This window comes from Cibotium barometz, chromosome 32 (assembly GCF_041138505.1).
Source record: "Cibotium barometz isolate CiBa-2024 chromosome 32, ASM4113850v1, whole genome shotgun sequence".
NCBI classification, from domain to species: domain Eukaryota; kingdom Viridiplantae; phylum Streptophyta; class Polypodiopsida; order Cyatheales; family Cibotiaceae; genus Cibotium; species Cibotium barometz.
Window position 1 is genome coordinate 47,576,365 of NC_141077.1, and position 10,678 is coordinate 47,587,042.

Genomic DNA, 10,678 nt, shown 5'->3' on the forward strand with positions numbered 1-10,678 from the left:
TTGGTTTTCACACCAAGGTATTCTTGTGAGTACCCTATGTTAATGAAGCTAATAATGAAACTTGATATCTTTAGGAACCCATATGATAGTATTGTCCTGGTAGTATCCTTAAGCTTGAAGTAGGTTTGTGGGTACCCATATTTAGTGAATTCTTGGGTATCAATCATGGTACCTTGATTGATGTGTCTCCATTTTTGTACAAACTTCTTCTTGGGTGCATACTGCTACTTCCTTGGAGCATGGTTTACCTTTTTGGGATCCAAATTTGAGTTGCACCTTCATGATATCTTTGGTCTTGTAATAATAATCTTCAAATCCATATTTCCTTTAGTAACATTCTCTTGTGTGATTGCCTTGTATGCCATGGTTGAGGTTACCTTATTTTCTTTGTGTCTTCCGGCCTTTGAATTTCTCTCTGTGAATGTAGCTTAGTTTGACTACCTAGCCAAATATGATTGCTACCCTCATAGAATCCTTGTGCTTGAAGTAGTTGATTTTCCACCCACATTTTGATTCTTTGGAAATATCTTGATAGTCTTTGTGGTGGCAGATAACGAGCTTTTTTTAAAGGATTAAATATTTTACACAAGTTTTGATATGAGTTGGTGAGGCTTTAGTTATTGGTTTTAGTAGCATAGATGATGAGGCTGGGGTCTTCAATAAACTAGGGGCTGCCGATAATGAGGCTATCTATGGCTTGGATTTTACTAGATCCAATCGGGAGTTGATCTCTTTTGTTATTATAGACTTAGGGACTTTAGCAAGAGGGGTTGTCGTTGATGAGGTCAACATGACAGCTTTTCCTTTTTTGGCTGTAGTGATAAGCTTGGTTGCTATTTTCCAGCATTGTGGAGGTGGCAATAGAGGGGCTATTGATGATGAGTTTTCCTTGGTGTGAGGATTTTTTTTGTTATTATAGACTTAGAAACTTTAGTAAGAGGGAAGCTTGGTTGCTATTTTCAAGCATTGTGGAGGTGGCAATAGAGGGGCTATTGATGATGAGTTTTCCTTAGTGTGAGGATTTTTTTTTTTGTTGGTAATGATTATCGAGGATGTTTTCCTTTAACAGAATTTTCACCCTTGGGTTCTTTGTTGGTTTGACCATTGATGCCACTATTGGTGGTGATTAGGAATTTCTTCTAGGAGTTGCTATTGTAGACGAGGTTCGGTGTTTTAGATCTTACTTCTTTGCTAGAGAAACTTGTAGAAGAGGTCCTTTAGACATAGTGGCTACATTCTAGGTAGCATTTCATGCAAAAGATATAGCTTTTATTCTCAGTTTTGAAGAAACAGAATGGTCACCTTGATGGAGATATGCAGTTTAAGGACTCTAAATATGCAGTTTAATGACTCTAAATATGTAGATTTGGGACTCATTCCTTGTTTGGGGATATGATTGATTTAGAGAGTTCATCACAAAGGATCTTCGATAAAGAGGGTGGGTCTTCACCAAGACTAATTTCTAATGTAGAGGCTAATTGCTTCTTTTGGACAAGTTCATAAAGAGCATTGAGTGTTATTTCATCCTTGTCATAGAATAGTACCACCACTTCTTGTTACAAATCTTCATGGCACATGTCCCGCTAAGGAAGTTTTGTATATCTTGCACCAAGGTAGCCCAATCCCTTCCTAGGATAAAATATGCTTCCAACACATATTCTAGCACGTAAATCTTACATTTCAAGGGGCAAGACTCCACATAAATTATACATTCAAAAGATCCTAGACATGGCATGAAGTTGAGTGTCAGTCAAAAAAATCCATTCATGAGCCTGTAAGCTTGGCTCACCTATACAATGCCATTGCTCATATGTCATGAGATTGTGTTGCCTATAAGGATAGATTTGAGATTGGATAGTTTGGACTACCAAGCTCATTTCAAATCCAATTCTATTCTAGAAGCCCATTAGAATGATTCAGGTTCTAAAGTCTTATGTTCTAAAGCTTCAAGTTGTTGAGCTTTTAGCTATTTTGACTGTGGCAAGAGATTTTTAGAGTCTACGATCTCCATTTCAGGTAAGAACTCCTCGCATAAGGATATTTAGTGGTTTTAAAGAAGATGGTTTGCTTTCTTTCATTAATGGAGTACCAAGTGTTGAAGGAATCCTTGCGTTAGGAACAATGTGAAGGATGTCTTAGGGGTTTCCAAGAAGATGGTTTGCTTTCTTTTACCACCAAGGACAACCTCTTCTAGTTCCTTACCGGTAACTTGAAATTCACATTCCATGTTGTTATTCTTAGTTTGAACTACGTCTGAGAAATAATCCCAAACTTTGAGGTCTTAGACTTTGGCATCTAGAACATTTATTTGCATATAGGAGAGATCATGGATTGGCCTAAAGATCCCCAAATTCTTCCCAAAATAGTATTGTGAGTAGTGTTAAGGCTAATCAATACTTATTTTTGTTAAATGTTTTTACCCACTACTAGGAAGTCTAGCAAAATGTGGATTGGATCCTCAAGAAGTAGCATAGATGTTTTGAGAATGATCCCCATTCACTTCCAAATTTTTTCATTTAATCTTTGACCCCTAGCTCATGTTTTCCTACAGCACTTTCAGGCCTACATTTTGCATCGAGGGTTGAAGGTTATTTTTAGGGTACATAACACTAATTGCGTACAAAGATATATATATTTTTACCCCTTCCCATTGGTTATGTTGATATTTGTGTCTCATTTTTGTGGACACTTTCGGATCCATTTGCTTCTACCTTATCGTTTATAATAATCCAATGACATTCTTCCACCTCCATATTGCACATTGAGGTTTCTCCAATCACCTTGTCTCAGAGATTTTCATTTGGCAAATTTGGCTCATTTTGAAAGGGAAATTGATAAACGTCCATTTATTCTTATTTCTCTTGTGTGAATATTTGATAGGTCATTGGGGTTGAGTCAATGGGTGCCTCGATGCACAAATAAACCAATCTCAGCGTTCTCTCCCATGTTTCACTCTCAGAATTATCAGTTGTACTTAATCCTTCTTCATTTAGTTGGAAGTGTTCTTGTGCTTTGAATTCCTTGTTTTCCAATGTGGTGATACATGACAAAGTTTTGTTTTGGGTTTTTGTTTTTGTCTCACCATGAAACACTTATAGCCCAATCCCTTTGCTAGCAAAAAAGGAACTTGTTTTTGCTATCAACATGAATAGTTTCACATGCATGTTTTGATGTTTCTTATACACCAGGTGTTCTTTCATTTTGAGTTAACTTAAGTCTCTTTGGTGAGACTTTTTTAATTTTCCTTTCATCATTTTCTCATTTCGACCTCTACCTTTTGCTTGTCCTTGGTTTTGTGTGGTTTTTGAGGTTCCAGATCTCTTTTGTTCGGTTGAGACCTTGCAGCCCAATCCCTTTGTAGCAAAAAAAGAACTTGTTTTTTGCTATTGACATGAATACTTTCACATGCAAGTTTTGATGTTTCTTATGTAGTGGATGTTCCTATATTCTAAGATGATTGCAGTCCCTTTGGTGAGACTATTTTGATTTTCCTATTCTCATTTTATCTTTGTGACCTCTACCTTTTGCTTGTCCTTGGTTTTGTGTGATTTTTGAGATTCCATATCCCTTTTCTTCGGTTGAGTTTTTGGTTGGTTCGAGGCTTGTTTGTCTCAGTTTAGTTTCTGTTTCAATTTTTGAGATTCATCTTTTAGCTTTGGATTCTTGTTGTTTGATGTGTCATAACATTTTCCTCAACCCATTTTGAAGTTCTAGCATTGGTAAATTTTGTTCTGGTCTGCACCTTTGCTTGCAATTGTGTTAGCACATTCAATGGTATGGTGGTTAAACATCCATTATGCACACTAACAATGTTGAGTAGTGCAACTTCAATTGTGTTTGGTTTTGTTGTGTTTAGTTTCAAATAGTCTTTGAAACAATGATGTAACGTACATTACTCACATAGGGGTTTCAAAGTGCTGGCAACTTTTGTTGGAGACGGGATGCTCTAGACAGGGTAATCTAGTATATTGTGTGGTCCACGATAGTAAAAACACTCAAGTGGTGGTCTTGTCATGTCCTTAATAGTTTCTACCCTTTATTTGGTCTCATTTTTGGCCAACGAAACTAGACTTTCTAATGTGAGTTCCTGGATTTGCAAGGTTTGAGGGTTTTTGTCCCATGCTAACTCATTTGTGAAGTGTCTTGTTGAGTTAAAGATGATGTACCAGTCAAGCAAGGTTGGTGTTCGACTTGTATTTATGATTTAGTTTGTTTAGTTTCAAAAACATTAGGATAAAGTGTGTTTTCATTGCCTTGTTTGTAATGAAAGCATTGGCTTTATGCCTTCACGTGGAAGAGGTCTTAGATTTTGTTCGTGTGTAGTGCCTTTTTCTTTCCAGATTTCTCTTCCCATCAAAGTAGTGTAAAGATGTTGAGTAGTGTGCCCTAACTAAAATCAATTCATTTACAACCCTAGGACATATTTCAACCCATGTGAAACTCCAATTCCTAATCTATTCAGCATGGAAAGAGCTATGTGCAACTCCTCCTTGGCCTTGGACATCTTTCAATCCATGTGTGATCCCCCTTTCTAAACTGTTAAGCATGGAAAGAGTTGGTTCACTAAAAGATAAAGGAATTTGAGAAGTGATTAGGTTTAAATTAGTGTTATGCAAGGGACTTAAGATTGGTGGCATTGGGGTTATTATGGATTTAGGGAAACCTATTGGAGCACTCATGAGTATGGTGTTGGTCGAGTAGGCGTATAAAGTCCCTAGGAAGTGTGAGGCCTCAATGTGTGCCATAGGTCTTAACTAAGGTTGTCTTCAAGGTCTAAATTAGACATTTGCATGTGTAGGGGTTAAGATTTGACCTTCTAGGCTAGTCATTCTTTCCTCTTTTAACATTATTCTTGTACCATGGTTTGCAGGTTTAAGTTTTCACAATGTGATTGGTGGCATGGCAATCACGGCATGATTGGTGACATGCAAATCATAGCGTGATTAGTGATATGACATTGTGAATTTTTTTTCCAAGATGCGATTAGTGATGCAGTAATCACGACGTGATTGGTGATGTAATAGCCAGAGTTGTGAGACTAGTGATGTGACATCGTGATTTCTTTTTTCTAGAATTTTTTCATGACGTGATTGGTGATGTGGCAATCAACACGAAATTATTAATAACATAGCAGTGATGGACATGATTGGTTATGTGGTGGCACCATGAAAGAAAACTCTCACAACATGATTGGTGACATAAAGAAAACTCTCACGAGTGATTGGTGACGTAATAGTCACGATGTGATATCAAGTCATGGCCATGACTGGTGATGTGACACCATGATTTCTTTTAAATTTTTAATACATGATTGGTGATGTGATAATCATGGCATGACTGATGATGTGGTAACCACGGTTGTTGATTAGTGATGTGGAACCATGGAAAAAAAATCAGGTTGCCATGTGGCACGCACAATCCCACTCTTGTGAGTAGTTTCCATTTTTATTAAGGTGGTTTCTTGGTTTTCATAAGTGGGAAAAATCAAAAAAGTGAGTGGCACAAAAGTCTACACTCCCCCTTACACCTCATTCAATGCAGATAACAATTTGCAACCTTTTCTTGGCTTATGCCCACTACCTTCTTACACATCTCTTACATGCATTGAATACTTGACAACTAATCTTTTACGTGCATGCTCTACTAACACCATTAATCAGTCCAAACACCATGAAAACAACAAATAGAGCAATAAATTATGCTAAAAAACTCTCTTTAAAAATGGAAAAAAGAGTTAAAGGGGAGAGAAAAAATCACACAAAACTCACATGAATCTCAATCAAATTTTCCTCTTTTGAATGGAATCCCACTAATTAAGAGCACAAGCAATGGGTAGAGCATAAATTAGAGAAAAACAAATGATAAAGACAAGCAATTGCTCCCTAGTAGTGCAAAAAATGTTAAGGCTAAGATATTACAAAGAGGGAACCACTCACCTCAATGTGTCATGGGTTATCTTTCCAATGGCTAAGCTTGTAATCATCGAGGTGTCCAAGCTCCACACCGCCATGTGGCTTACCCCACCATTCACCTTCTCACGTGAGAGCATTGTCACACCGTTGTATTGCACTATGGACACTACTCTCGCCTCTCACAACAACAAATCACTCACACACACTCATTAGCATACATTAGAGAGAAGATTATAGAGTTTTAACAAGAGGGAAAGCTCAATTTTACAATGGGAAAGTGTCCTTGTATTATGAGATAAATTGCCTTATATACATGGCCATAAGTGTTCACACACACTTAAAGTATGGTCGAGAAAGCACCCAAAACTTCTCTTTGGCCTATTTATTATACATTGCTTCATCTCATAATACATTGATACATTAAAACACTAATGAGGACATTAATCTAGCTCACTACCACATGCTCTTAGAGTGGGAAACACCAAGACCTCGACACACCATATACTTGTTGAACCATTTCACATCCAATATAAAATTGTGGAATGTCCTAAATCCAAACTTTAGATTCTTTTGAAGCATGCTATAATAATCAAGCATTTCTTCACTCTCTTGCTCAAAACTTTCCATGACTCCACAATCTTATATCTTTATCTTTGTATACATACATTGAGTGCAAAAGTGCCTTCCCATTGTAAATCCTATACTACTACCAACACCAAAAGAATAATATATATGAAAATGAATATCCATATAACGTGATTCTATTTGGGCTAGTTAAGAGGTATAGAGAGAGACTTCCTTGACGCTCACATCCTCTTGTGTACTTCCATTTGTCTGATGTCACCACCTCTCCATGTTTTTAAACACCATATTAGATAATTTGGGAAAAATCCCATTCCCATTTGAAAAATGGGAGCATGGTGAACTTGTCCAAAAGTTTGTCAAAACCCCCTCATGTGACATATCATCGGAAAGATCTTGAAGAGTAGAATCTAGATCTATGATCTCTGACAAATTTGGAGTTAGTATGTTTAAGATATGTCCAAAACTATATGGAGTAATTGATTCCCAAAATGTGAGATTTTTTCCAAATTACCTAATATTGACTTTTTATATCTTCTTCATTTCTTCATCAAGACATTAAATGCCACAATATTTCAAAAGTGATGCAAGGCTAGGTGGAAATGGCAAGCATCCCAAATGCATCCTAAATTCTCTCGTATCTCCTTAATTCTAATCCTTCTTACCTCTTTATACCTTGCTACCCACCTCTTCATAACTTCACTATTGAGAATACAAAATGTATTCACCTTGTTTATTATATTATCCATTCTCCTTGTTCTTCATTTTCCTTCTAGTACATGCGACACCATCTGCTCATCATTCTCATTGCTTCATAATCATGGCATTATGGGATCCAGTTGAGAGAGATACTCTGAAATCTAGACGCATTCTTCTTGCACTAACCACCCCTCCAACATGCTTCCTTCTAGCCTTGCTCTTTGCCTTAAAAATTTCTTCAAGGTCTTCACATTAACCTCTCAAGGGGATGATCTTCTCCACACCACTTCCCAACTACTATTAGAGAATGTGGGGGAACTCCCTTTGTAGATGGAACAAACTTCTTATGATCATATGGAAGGAATCAATGATGGATTTCATATACAATCTTATTGAGATGATCTTGCTATGATGTAACAAGTGTTGGTCCACAAATTCAAAAGCACTATGGCTAGAAGTTATGAGCCCAAGAGACAAATATATTGTGTTTAGAGTATACAACTGATATTTGATGCATCATACATCAAAGTCAAAAACTCTAAGTCCACTATTGGGGATATAAAGCATATCAGATCACTCTTTGTATCCTTGAAACTCATGCATTATCCACATTAAAATTACCTTCACCTCTTTAATACATTATGAAAGTGGTTGAAGCAGTCTAGACATATATGCCTTTGAATTCCACACCATAGTATCTCAAGCTCCTCAATCAAAGGCTCAAGATACATATCCATGTTCTTCACCTTGTGCTTTCCGAGCACAAGAAGAGGTGGCATCACATGACCCTTCTTTATTGACTTCCATGTAGGGAGATTATAGTTTACTACCACTGGCCATGTGCTCCATGATGTTGATTTGAGACCAAATGGATTAAATTCATCCGTCCACAATCCAATTTGTAAGTGACATGTCTCATCCTTGAATGTCAACCATTTCTTTTGTATGTGTTTCCATGTCAGTGAATACGCAAAGATCCTCATCATTCTATCGATGGTGTGATTGTGTGCATGCCATGCCATGAGCTTAGTGGGGTAATAGTGTAGGATTTGGTTTAGTAATTATGATGGCTTAAAGATCACCATTGTTTGGTGTGGAGAGAGAGAGAAAGAGAGAACAAAGGTTGAGGGAGAGAGATTGCATGATTCGATGGTGTGATTTGATATATATCCCATCTTCAAGTATAATACATTTATAGGCATAAAGATCCTCCTCATGACATAATTTCTCACAATAAGCCTAAATAATATCTAGATATTACTAAAAACATTCTTAAGAGTGGGTTCATACACACACACACACACGCATGCACGCATGCATAGGGAGTGTTCACACATAAAGACATACACACTTACACAAAAAAATCTCTTATCCCTCGTCCTTGTATACATCAATTTGTCCAAAAATACCTCTATCAAATTGATGACCTCAATCCTATATCTAATCTAGTTGCCTTGTCATCAATAGACTCATTTGGATGCTCTAGCTACAACATGATCTCACTCCAAATCTAGTATATTGTTCTATAAAATGCGAGGATTCTATTTACATTTTGAAAATCATGAGTTAGGATGAATATGAGTTAGGATGAATATGAGAAAAAACTAAAACGACCAATAATGATCAACCAGATTGGCCCCATGGGAGGCCTCAAGTGTACAAAGTTGGTAGAAATCCTTTTCTTGATGATGAAGCAATCCTTCTCACACATAGTGACCACATTTGCCACAAAAGTGACACTTACTATTGTCTTTGGCCTTGAAGGTAGACTTTAATGAAGATCCTTTGCATGTCTTCTTTGTAAAGTAATCTCCATCTTGGTTGATGTGGTCACCTTGTCTTTGTACTTGAATGTTTTCTCCTCCTCCAATAGAAATGCCTAAATTTCTATGAGATTAGGAGATGGAATGTTAGTGATAGTGGTAACAAGATTACCATAGTCCTCTTTTAGAAAGCTCTTGAATAAAACTACAAAGTTGACAAGAGGACTCTGGTAACAACATTACCATAGTACTCTTGCTAAAGACTCTTGAGTAAAAGTGCAATGTTGACATCTTCTTTTATAGCCACTTTTAATTCCTACAAGTTGTGTAGTTAGATTTTTTGTGTAGCTCACATGAGCGGGAAGAGAGTTAATTTTAGACCTTTTGGCTTGTACACCAAAGAGAGTGGCTTTTTCTCCCATGCTGCAAAAATATATATCTTTACCATGAATGTGGTGAATGCAATGATCACTTAGTCCCAAAGCTATAATGGCTAAGGCTTCCTCCTCCTTTGTATTAGGCTTCTTCTCCCTCCTATTGGCGATATTCCATAAATCCTTTTTCAGTAGAATGAACTTTATCTTAGTTTTCCATGTATGTAGGCTATACCCCTCAAGCTTATCCACTTTCAAAGGTGTGGTCATGATTGTAAATGGGAAGATATTAATGTTGGAGACTCTCCAAGGCAGTGTCTATTTCTCATACAATGAGATGATAAGATTTTCAACACTGGTGTAAACAAGCTCTTACAACTAAAAGCCTTTTATAGCTTACAAGGCTTGTTACATAATGTTTTTTGTGTCCATATTAATTGTGATGCAAGGAAACGTAAAAGAAAATGCCACCAAAAACAAACTTTTAATGCCCAAGGATGCCTTCCATGTGAACAACTTGGCACCGACGGCGGTGGAGGTAATTCTGCATGGGCAGAGCATCAGGGGGGTTCACCTGTCTCAACAATAGGAGCCATGATTAGTGCCAAGTGATGTGATAACTATGTAGGAGAAGCTGGACAAGCTACACACAACTAGGCATAGGAGTTAAGGGTGTTGGTTAGCATGATAGACGAGAACCTTGGCAGCACACACAGTAACACAACGGTGACTATGGTGGTCGCTTGTGCAGTCGAAGTGTTGTTGTGTGCTACTGAAGTAGAGAGTGAACATGGGAGCTATAGATAGGCATGGTGTGCAAAAAATGATTGGTGAGCTCTAATACCAATTCAGGTAGTAGTGTAGGGTAAGGTTTAGTAGATCAAGCTAGCATGGTGGCTTGAAGATCACCATCGTGTGGTGTGGAGAGAGAGAGAGAGAGAGAGAGAGAGAGAGAGAGAGAGAGAGAGAGAGATTACATGACTCAATGATGTGTGATTTGATATATATCCCTTCTTCAAGTATAATCCATTTATAGGCATAAAGATCCTCCTCATGACATCATTGCTCACATCAAACCTAAATGATATCTAGATATTATTCAAACTACTCTAATAGTGGGTTCTTTATGCATACACACTCTCATAGGGAGTGTTCACACACAAAGACATACTCACACAAATAATGCTCTCATCCCTCATCCCCATATCTATCAATTTATCCAACACTCGGCAATAGAATTGTTGAGTATTGGACAAATAGTCGGAAATAGAATTGCTTCAAAACATGTGTTGAATAGAGGGTATGATAGGAACATACCTTAGTACCTTTTGAGGAACTACCATACCTT